Genomic DNA, 10,393 nt, shown 5'->3' on the forward strand with positions numbered 1-10,393 from the left:
CGTCGGCGAGGCTTGCCTCCGCCTCCCTTGCTTCCGTCTCTCCCTGCCCTCCGGTGTATGGTGGCCGGCTTCAGATTTCATTCAGGAAACTTCGATGGTTGTGACCCCACCACAGCTAAGCTTTGATAAGGTTAAATTCATAAATAGAATATGAAGGGGAGGTGAGCGCCCGACCGCATCTCCCATCGGCGTCCGCGCTGGAGCCCGCCGGGCAGCCACACTTTTCCGCCTCGTTTGCCGCGCCAGCCCCGCGATTAACAAAAAAAAAGAATATGAAGGTAGTGGGCAAATAAAGGTCATTTCCCTTCTTTAGTGATGTTACCTACTCAGCACTGACACGGGAGGGCTAAACCAAAGTCCCAAGACTACTTTTGAAAATAATAAAATCTTGATATAGGGAGAAATGTATGTGTGCTTAATCATAAAACAGCAACAAAATCAAGACATAAAAATAAATCAACACATGACAAAATACTTGTTGTACCATCATCTGATTCAGTCCTAGAGTGAACATACTGGATTTTTAGTTGAACAAGACAATATGCAAGGACTTCCCTGGCAGGGGGTGTGGGTTCAATCCCTGGTGGGGAGATAAGATACCACATGCCTCGTGGCCCAAAACCCCAAACATAAAAAAACAGAAGCACTATTGTAACAAATTCAATAAAGACTTAAAAAAAAAAAAAACCACAATATGCAGACTTACTCTCCTTTGAGTTGTCTGGGGGTTTTACATGATAAATAGCCCATTTAGAGTCAGCATTATTTATCAAGGGCACCCAAGGAGAGGCATGGTTTCTGATAAATGGTCGAGCAAATTTTATGCCATTTGCAATAAAAAGATGATTCGAGAAAACGTTTAGGGGATACTGGAAATCATTACATTACAAAATGACAAGCTTTAGGATGTCAAATTTCTTTACTATTGTTTACCTCAGATCTTTAAGTACTGGGTGATAATGACCTGTCTAAATAGCAGCATGCATGTGTAGAAACAAGAATGTTATTTCATATAGGCTCTATATGATTCAAGTAAGACATGACTGCCAAAAAGGCAGACAATCTTAGGTGAAATGACTAGAAATATAGTCCATACAAAAAGAAATAATACTTGTTCAGGAAGTTCCAGGACTGTAATGCAGAACTTGTAGAAAATTTAATTGAGTGAATAAGCCCTGTTAATTTACGTATTTTCATACGCAATAAACATCTAAGGAGGTCTGCTTGGTTTCAAAGGGCAAAATGATGATACTCAGTGGCAGAAGTTACAGCTTAAAATCTATCTTCCAACACCTACAATAGCGGAAAGATAAAGTCATCTGCATGAAAATACAAAAAGTTCCTCTGATACTAGAAATGCCCAGTCAATATGCATATATATGAAACTGAATAATTTCATATTTGCAGAATGGTAGAATGACAGAGAAGGTTAGAATACTTACGCTAAAATTGACATTATGAAAGAAAACTTTTCTTATTCTCTCTTATTGCTCTGTTATATATGGTATTGATATAAAGCGTGTTTGATTTAAGAGGAGAAAAGATTAGTTTTCGTAATAATATCAGATCAATGCCGTATATGCCAATGCCAGTTCTCATTTGCTTGACAGCTCCATTTTGAAAAAATACGATTCCTGGTATCCTTTACTTTTCCCACCTTTATTGAATTATAACTTATGGACCATAAAATCTACCCAATTTAAATGTACAATTCAATGATTTGTAATAAATTTACACAGTTGTGCAACCACCACCACAGCCCAATTTTAAAATATTCAGAGTTTCCCTGGTGGCACCGTGGTTAAAAATCCGCCTGTCAATGCAGGGGACACGGGTTCGAGCCCTGGTCCGGGAAGATCCCACATGCCCCAGAGCAACTAAATCTGAGAGCCACAACTACTGAGCCCGTGTACCACAACTACTGAAGCCCACGTGCCTAGAGCCCATGCTCTACAACAAGACAAGCCACGGCAATGAGAAGCCCATGCACCTCAAGGAAAAACAGCCCCCACTTGCCACAACTAGAGAAAGCCCACACGCAGCAACAAAGACCCAATGCAGCCAAAAACAGATAAATAAAATAAATAAATTTATAAAAAATTAAAAAAAAAATTCAGATCACCCATTGAGATCCCTGGTGAGTCAGTCAATCCTCAGTCTTACCCCAACCCCAAGCAACTATTCATCTATCTCTATAGAATTGACTCATAAAATATGTGGTCTTCTCTTCTGGGGTCTTTAAATTACCATCATATCTTGGTCTCAGCCACGTTGTAGCATTGGTAATCATTCCATTTATACTGCTGAATAGTATTCTGTTGTTTCTGTGTATCATATTCTATTTATCCAGTCACCAGTTGATAAACGTTTGGATATTTTCCACTTTCTGCTATTATAAATTTTGCTGCTGAGTCAAGTACAAGTCTTTCTGTGGACATATGTTTTCATTCTCTTGGAAAGATTCTGAGGAATGGAATCACTTTTTCATATGTTACACTTATTCATTTTGTTAAAATAAACTGCCATACTGTTTTTCAAAGTGACTGTACTAGTTTACACTCCCACCAGCAATGTAAGAGTTTCCAGTTTGCCATATACTTGTCAACTGTTTGTATTGTCTATCTTTTTTATTATAACAATTCTAGTAGGGAGAAGTGGTATCTTATTGTGGTTTTAATTTGAATTGCTCTAATGATTAATAATTTTGAGCATGATCATCTTTTCAAGTGATTATTAACCATTTATATATCTTCTTTGGTGAAATGTCTGTTCTAATTTTTGCTCATTTTTAATTGGGGTTTGTCTTCTGAGCATTGTAAGATTTCTCTACATGTTTTGAAAATTAAGCAAAATACGATTTGCAAACATTTTCTCTGAAATTTTAATTTCTTAATGGTGTGTTTTGACGTGCAAAAGTTGTGTTTCTTTTTTAATTTTGAAAAATTCTATATTATTACTATTTTTAATGTGGTTTGTACTTTGGGGACTGTATCTCAGAACTTTTTCCTAACCCAAGGTCACAAAGATTTTTCTCCTATATTTTCTTCTAAAAGTTTTATTGTTTTAGATATTACACTTTGGAGTATGATTCATTTTGAATTTAAAAATTTGTGTGATATAAGTGCTAAATTAATCTTTTTGAATGAGGTTATCCAATTTTCTCAGTATCATTTGTTGAAAACAAGCCATCCTTTTCTCATCGAATTGTCTTTGCTGCCATGGAAAATCAGTTGAAGTAGAAGATGACAAATTCTACACACTATGATTGTCTTAGAAGCATTTTTAAAAATATAAGCCATATTTTTCAGGAAACGAAGAAAATTAATTAATCAGCAATATTATCTCGTTCATATTCACAGTTCCTCTAATAGCACAGTTGCATAGGATTAATCTAAAAGCCTTCCTAATCAAAATTTAGTATTTAGTTGCTTGACATTGTTTGGTGATGAGAGCAGAGAAATTTATTTGAAAAGTAATTTTTCAACAAGTCTTGATCTTTTTAATGTCCTTTTTAAATAAACTTAGTTTGAAGTTTTCTTGTTTCATTTTCTTTTGCTATTTCAGTGTTTAGAAATACAGTATACTTTTATTTATTTTTGGCTGCATTGGGTCTTCGCTGCTCTGCGTGGGCTTTCTCTAGTTGTGGCGAGTGGGGGCTACTCTTCGCTGCGGTGCGTGGGCCTCTCATTGCGGTGGCGTCTCTTGTTGCAGAGCTTGGGCTCTAGGCGCACAGGCTTCAGTAGTTGTGACTCTTGGGCTCTAGAACGCAGGCTCAGTAGTTGTGGTGCACGGGCTTAGTTGCTCCGCGGCGTGTAGGATCTTCCCGGACCAGGGCTCGAACCCGTGTCGCCTGCATTGGCTGGCGGATTTTTAACCACTGTGCTACCAGGGAAGTCCCAGTATACTTTTATTAAAATGTCTGAGTTCTTACTATATTTCACTACATTTCCTCCCTGCACTTACCATTTAGTAGGTTAATTATGTGTTGACACAGTTTGTGATAAGAGGTGTAGTCCATATGATAATAGGGGGGCAGGGTATATTGGAGAGTGCTTTTCAAAATATTTTTGCTAAGAGCTGCTACTTATGGTTTCCAAGTGAGAGATAGTACCTAACTTAAGATATTCCTCAGGGAATGGAAGGTGATCTTTAATATTACAAGTGAGAAAGCTGACTGTGAACTAGTGTTATAGCAGCTTAATGGTTCCCAGTGGGAGATAGTTACAGGATTTATTTCTTACATCCTGATTTGGGAAACGTCATGCTTGCACCCATGCCATGTATAAAGAACTTATTCAGAATAAACCATTCACTGATATAGAGAGTAAATTGAATGCTATACATAAAGTCTAAAGGGAAAAGTAAAAAATAAGTTTCATCGGCTGAAATCTTAGTGTTCTAAACACAAGGGAAGTAAAAATTTATATGGCAAATCAAATGCTAGGACTAGATCGGTAAAGAAGTCAAATAAAGCTATAGGAAACCAGAAAATAAAACTAAAGAAACAAAAAGGAAGGAAGGGAGGGAGGGAGAGAGGGAGGAAAGAAGGGGGAATATTTGGCAATGATGTGAATTTTAAACCTGTGGTAGACTGCAATAATCACAGTTGCCATTTTGTTCACATCTTTATCTACTCCTTCAGTGGTCCCCATCTGCTCTGATTCTTGTCTTGGACATGTGACAAGGTATATCCAATGGTCAGTAGCAAATATGACACAAGTAATTGCTGAAAAAGTACTTGAACACTGGCACGTGCCCATCTGCTGCTCTTGGTGGGGAAGGCGTTCTGCCAATTCTTCCACGTGAAATTATATAAATATATAATTTTTTGGTGAATGGAGACCACATGGAGAAGACATATTCCATCTCAGCTGGGTCATCATAGACCAGCCATCCACAGCAGACCACAGACTTATAAGCAACCCTGACCACAATCAGCTGAGTCTAGCCCAGACTAGAGCAACCAAGAGCCCCTAACTTACCCAAGAATAGAATTTTACCAACAGAATCATGACAGATGGGTGTGCTTTAAGCCACTTTCATAATTAAGTCACAAAGATTTGTTATGCAGCAAATGATGACATGAAAATTAGAAACATGAGTTTCTAATTTTTGGTTAATATGATAGGATCTTTGTAGGCATTATTAAAGCAGACCTTCAGTAACATACATGATTTTGAGAAATTGTCATGTTTAATCTTACCTATGTAGTTGGTAACTTGATTGATCATTTTGATATTGACTGTGTAGTGACAACATGGTGAAAGCAAAAGATAGCACTTTTATTTTATTTATTTATTTATTTATTTATTTATTTTTGTGGTACGTGGCCCTCACTGTTGTGGCCTCTCCCGTTGCGGAGCACAGGCTCCGGACGCGCAGGCTCAGCGGCCATGGCTCACGGGCCCAGCTGCTCCGCGGCATGTGGGATCTTCCCAGACCGGGGCACGAACCCGTGTCCCCTGCATCGGCAGGTGGATTCTCAACCACTGCGCCACCAGGGAAGCCCAGCATTTTTATTTTGGAACATTTTCAACTCCTGTATACATAGAACCAATGATAATTCCATAATAATAACTAAACAGCCATAAGATTTCATGCATAAACAAAATTGGATTGAAGAAAAATCCCCATTTGCAGGTTTTAAATGCATGACCAAAACCAATAATTGTTGTAACTATATACCACACAGTTCTTTTTGGTTGTTTTCAATATCAACTTAATTCAGCCTGAAAATATATCATTATCACTTTTGTTTAATCATATACAAATGCATATGTAGGAAGAGGAAATTATTACTTGAATCTCCCAGCCACTTATTAGAATCATATTGAATGGGAAAAATGTGCATTTACAAAGTTAGAGGGAGTGTTAAAAAATGACAGTATGTATTTGGTGTACCAGTTATTTCAGATGTGCAGAATGGCATCGCAACAAATCATCTCTCTGTGTATTATGAAATAGCAGCTATATTTTTCTCAAGTCTGATCACATTCAGTTTACATTTGTACTTTGACAATAAATCACCTTCTTTAGAATGTACCCTTTCCTTTCTTTTTCCCCACACTATTTACATTCATTCAGGAGTACCTCCTGGAAAATCTTTCTGATCTCTTGAATTTTAGTATAGATTGTATTAATCAGCTATTAGCTATCTGAAAATACTTGTGGAATAGAATAATTTTAGGAAAATATAGTGAAAGAGACATAGGAAAAGAGAACAGGAAAAGAACAGAGACTGAAAATAAAAAGGCATTTATTTTGGTAACATTTTAATAAGAAATGCAACTGATTACTAACTAAATATCCATTCTTGACTATCGAACAATAAAAGTAAAATGCAGAAAGATGGGGAGATATGGAGAAGAAAGTTTCTGGAAGTGTGTAATTCAACATAGGTATTCATTTGTTTTGTTTGTTTTCTTATATGTTTTGAACAGGTAATATAAGTATATAGTGCATTATTGAAAACTGTGCAAAATTGTATGCAGGGAAGGACATTCTCCTCCAACTCTGAATCCTAATATTCAAGATTCTCTCCCAAAAGACCACCAGTGTCACTGTCTTTGATATTGTTTTTTATAGAGATGTCTGAGTTCTTATAGTTCATATTTTCTCATCTATCAAAAGGATAGTTTTTGGTGCAATAGAAGCCAAATTTATGTTTTTTTCAGTAGTATTTTGATGGAACAAAAATCATAGGACTACTATGTTTTTGATCTAATAATGAAGTGAAAAAATGAGCTTCTCTAACATCTTTGATGTTTATAAAATCCATATAACAAATGTTGCATAGCCCTACAAGGAACCTGTATCTCTCAGGTCATTTAATTTTTGACCTCAGGAACTAAGAGGAACCTAGGAGCTTTCAAAATAAGTTTTCCTATGAAGTCAGTTGCAAGACCTTTGGTTCATGTGAATTACTTTGAATAGTTTCTTTTGATTTTGAAGAACAAACATAAAATATTTCATGAATTATATCTTACAGTAAAGCCATTTTCATTTAACTTTTACGGAGGTTCATGAAAGTCTACTTTTTAATTATTGATAAGCAAATTGTTTCAAATCATTATTTCCTCAGATGTTAGGTGCTTATACATACCTGCCCACTGCCATATGATATATAGTACTTCCTATGGGCGGAGTCTGCCTTGCCATACCATTGATATCAGTCTTGGTCAAGTGACTCTTTTTAGTCAATGGGATATGAGTAGCAATTATGTGTGCTGTATCCAATTTGGTGCTTTAAGGGCCATAACATGATTTTGCCCTTGGTTTCCCCCTCAGGAGAATCACACCACAAGATCCATATAGGGACTGTTTATTCAGTCTAGTTTCTGGTTTGTAGATATATAACAGAATTATAACCCACTCAGAGGCAACAATAAAACCTAAATATAAGCCACTGAAATGTTGGGACTGCTTGTTAGCACAGCAAAATATGGCAAAAAAGCTGACTGATGAAAAGTATTCCAAAAAAAGATGTAATTTCTAGAAAATTGCCTTTGCATATTTTAAATGACCCATATTTTATGGGTCAATATGTATCAATTAGGATTTTTAATCAATATAACATTGTTCAGTATAAACAAACCATAAGCCTGAAATCTATTTCACCTTATTTTCACTGTCTACTCTGTGCCAGAAATTGTGATAAGCCCTGAGGATATAAAGGTGAACACAGTTCCTTCACAAAGCTTAAACTGATTTCTTTTTCAGTCAATAAATAAGTATTGAACATCCTGAATATCTACTCTATGTTGTTAGTTGACCTGTGATAGGCAGTGTCTTACAGAACACTCTCAAACTCATAGCAATTTCTCCCTTGGGCTTGTGCTCACCATTTATATTCTTAGGAAATAATTTCAACAACCTATTAATGCAACTTATGAATATGATTTCTGTTCCTTATGGCTGAAGCCGTTTCTGCATTAAAAACTGAATTACAATTAAATATTACAGCTACTTATAAGGATTATGGCATATATTTGGCAGGAATAAACATAAGAAAGTGGGTTATTAGCAATCAGGGCGCCCTTTAGACATATTTCACAACTGTGTCAGTGACCCTTTTGGTAAGGAATGCTGTAGTGCATCATTGAGATATTCATGTCCCCTCAAGTCCCTGAGATACTCATGAAGTCCTTATTCCTCCAGTGACTGGAAGTATTGTCAGTCAACAGATATCAGCTGGGCTTTTTATCTAGGAGACACCCTGAGAAGAAGTGAGCTGTCTAGCACAATGGACAGCCCACACCTAATGACTGGTTACTGGAGGGGTAGAAAAGCCTGACTTACTTGCCTCATTTGGTTTATTTCTGAAGAACAACTATAGCTCCAGAGTTCTTCATGTGCTCAGCTCAGACCTTTGGAAAAATATTTTTTACAAATACACTTCTCCCTCTGCCCAGTCCTTCCTTATTTGATCCGCAAGAGATTTTGAACTTGAGATGACTTTCCAGTAAACTTCTTCAGGCAAGTCAATTTATGTATTAGGTGAGGGGGGTATGCAGTTGCCATTCTCAGATTTGACAGATTTGAGCAGGTAGAAGATATTGATATACTGTCTCCCTCCTCATTTTTATGATATCATTCCTAACCGCTATCAGTTGGTATAACCCTACAGCCTTTAGACAATGGCTCACACCAGTCATTCTACCAGGACCTGTAACACAATGTTACGGGCAATTTTCAGTGATCCCTGACAACTAGGATTTTGGAGTGGGGAAGTTATATTTGAATGCCTGTTGTTTTAGGGATTTCTTCACCTTGCTTCGTTACTTTAACCTTAAATTATTTAAGGTAAGTTAACATACTGTGGAAAAGAAACCCAAATGCTTCAAGTGCAAAAGAAGGTTATTTCTTCTTTGCAGTCTTCAACACGTGGCTTCCCATGATCCCACAGGCATCACCAGATGAATGAAAGAGCATGGAGGAGAATGCTGGGAGTTTTTCATGCACCAAGTCAGCAGTTGGACTACATAACCTCTGTTTAATGCCACAGGATAAAATTTAGTTACCTGGTCATGCCTAATTGCAAGGAAGGCTGAGTCTGTGTCCAGGGAGAAAGGAGAGAATGAATCTTGGTGGACAACTACTATCCAGGCCCTAAAACACTACCTGATAACACTGAATTTGTCAATGAGTAGTTTAACAATCTAAAAACACCTTGAGTAGTAAACACAGAGAAGATTGCAAATTGGAACAGGGTCAAATGATGCTAACCAATGCATTTTTAGTGTCTGTTCTCATAGTGCTGGAATACCATGTGCTAATATATTTCAGATATTCCTGGCAAAATGAACACTTATCAAGGGATAACTTCAAGTCTATTTTTTTTCTAATGGACTAGAACCTTGAAGTATTACTGTCCCTCTTCTCTCAATATATCACTAAAACAAGTATGTGATCTTAAAATTCCAGGCAATTTACAATTATAATTACCATTTCTGTTGAAAGGCACAATTACCATTTCTGTACTCTTCATTGAAGAGTACAAGAAAGCCTCAGAGAGCTTGAAATTACTTTCCTTTGGGGATTATCAAATGTATGTACTAAAAGGGCACATGGGGTGATCTGCCATTGTGGTATGGCTGAGGGATCCAGAAGATTTGTTATGAAGTGGAGGAAGAGACTGGATCTCATAGTAAGACTAAAAAGACGGTGACCATTTCAAACAATGCGTCAGGAGTTTAGAGAAGCAAAATACACTTTATGTTTTCTTTTTATAGTAAAAATACATACAATAAATGTTTTCATCATAACAACTTCTATATGTACAGTTCAGTAGTGTTAAGTACTCAACCAATCTCCATAACTTTTTCGTCTTGCAAAACTGAAATTCTATACCATTAAACAACAAATTCCCACTTCTCCCATCCCCCAGCCCCTGGTAACCACCATTCTACTTTCTGCTTACATGAATTTGACTACTCTAGAATCTTCATATAAGTGAAATAATAGAGTATTTGTCTTTTGTGACTGGCTTATTACACTTAAAAAATTATTTATGAAGTAGACATTTTCTGGTAGATTTTATTCACAAAGAAAGTAGACAACCAGACATTTTAAAAACTAATGTGCAAGGAAAATAGAGAGCTGGGCAGAGGTCTATAGAAATCATAAGGAAATCAGAAATTGGAGTGACCACTGTCACAGATGAAATTAAGATTCATTGATCTAAATAGACTAAACCTCTCATCTTTAAAGAAGGAACCAGAGGATGAGACAAGAGAGTACGATTAGAGACGTGATATGAGACCTGAGGGCTAACCACATGCATGCCAGTGCACTTGGTGACCTTGACTCAGGGAGGGTGTGGCTCCAGTGCTCATTGTAGGGAATTCCTAAAAGTATTTGTGTCTTAATTCAGTAACTCTCATACTTAAGGCTG

The sequence above is a fragment of the Kogia breviceps genome, chromosome 4 (assembly GCF_026419965.1).
Source record: "Kogia breviceps isolate mKogBre1 chromosome 4, mKogBre1 haplotype 1, whole genome shotgun sequence".
NCBI lineage: Eukaryota > Metazoa > Chordata > Mammalia > Artiodactyla > Physeteridae > Kogia > Kogia breviceps.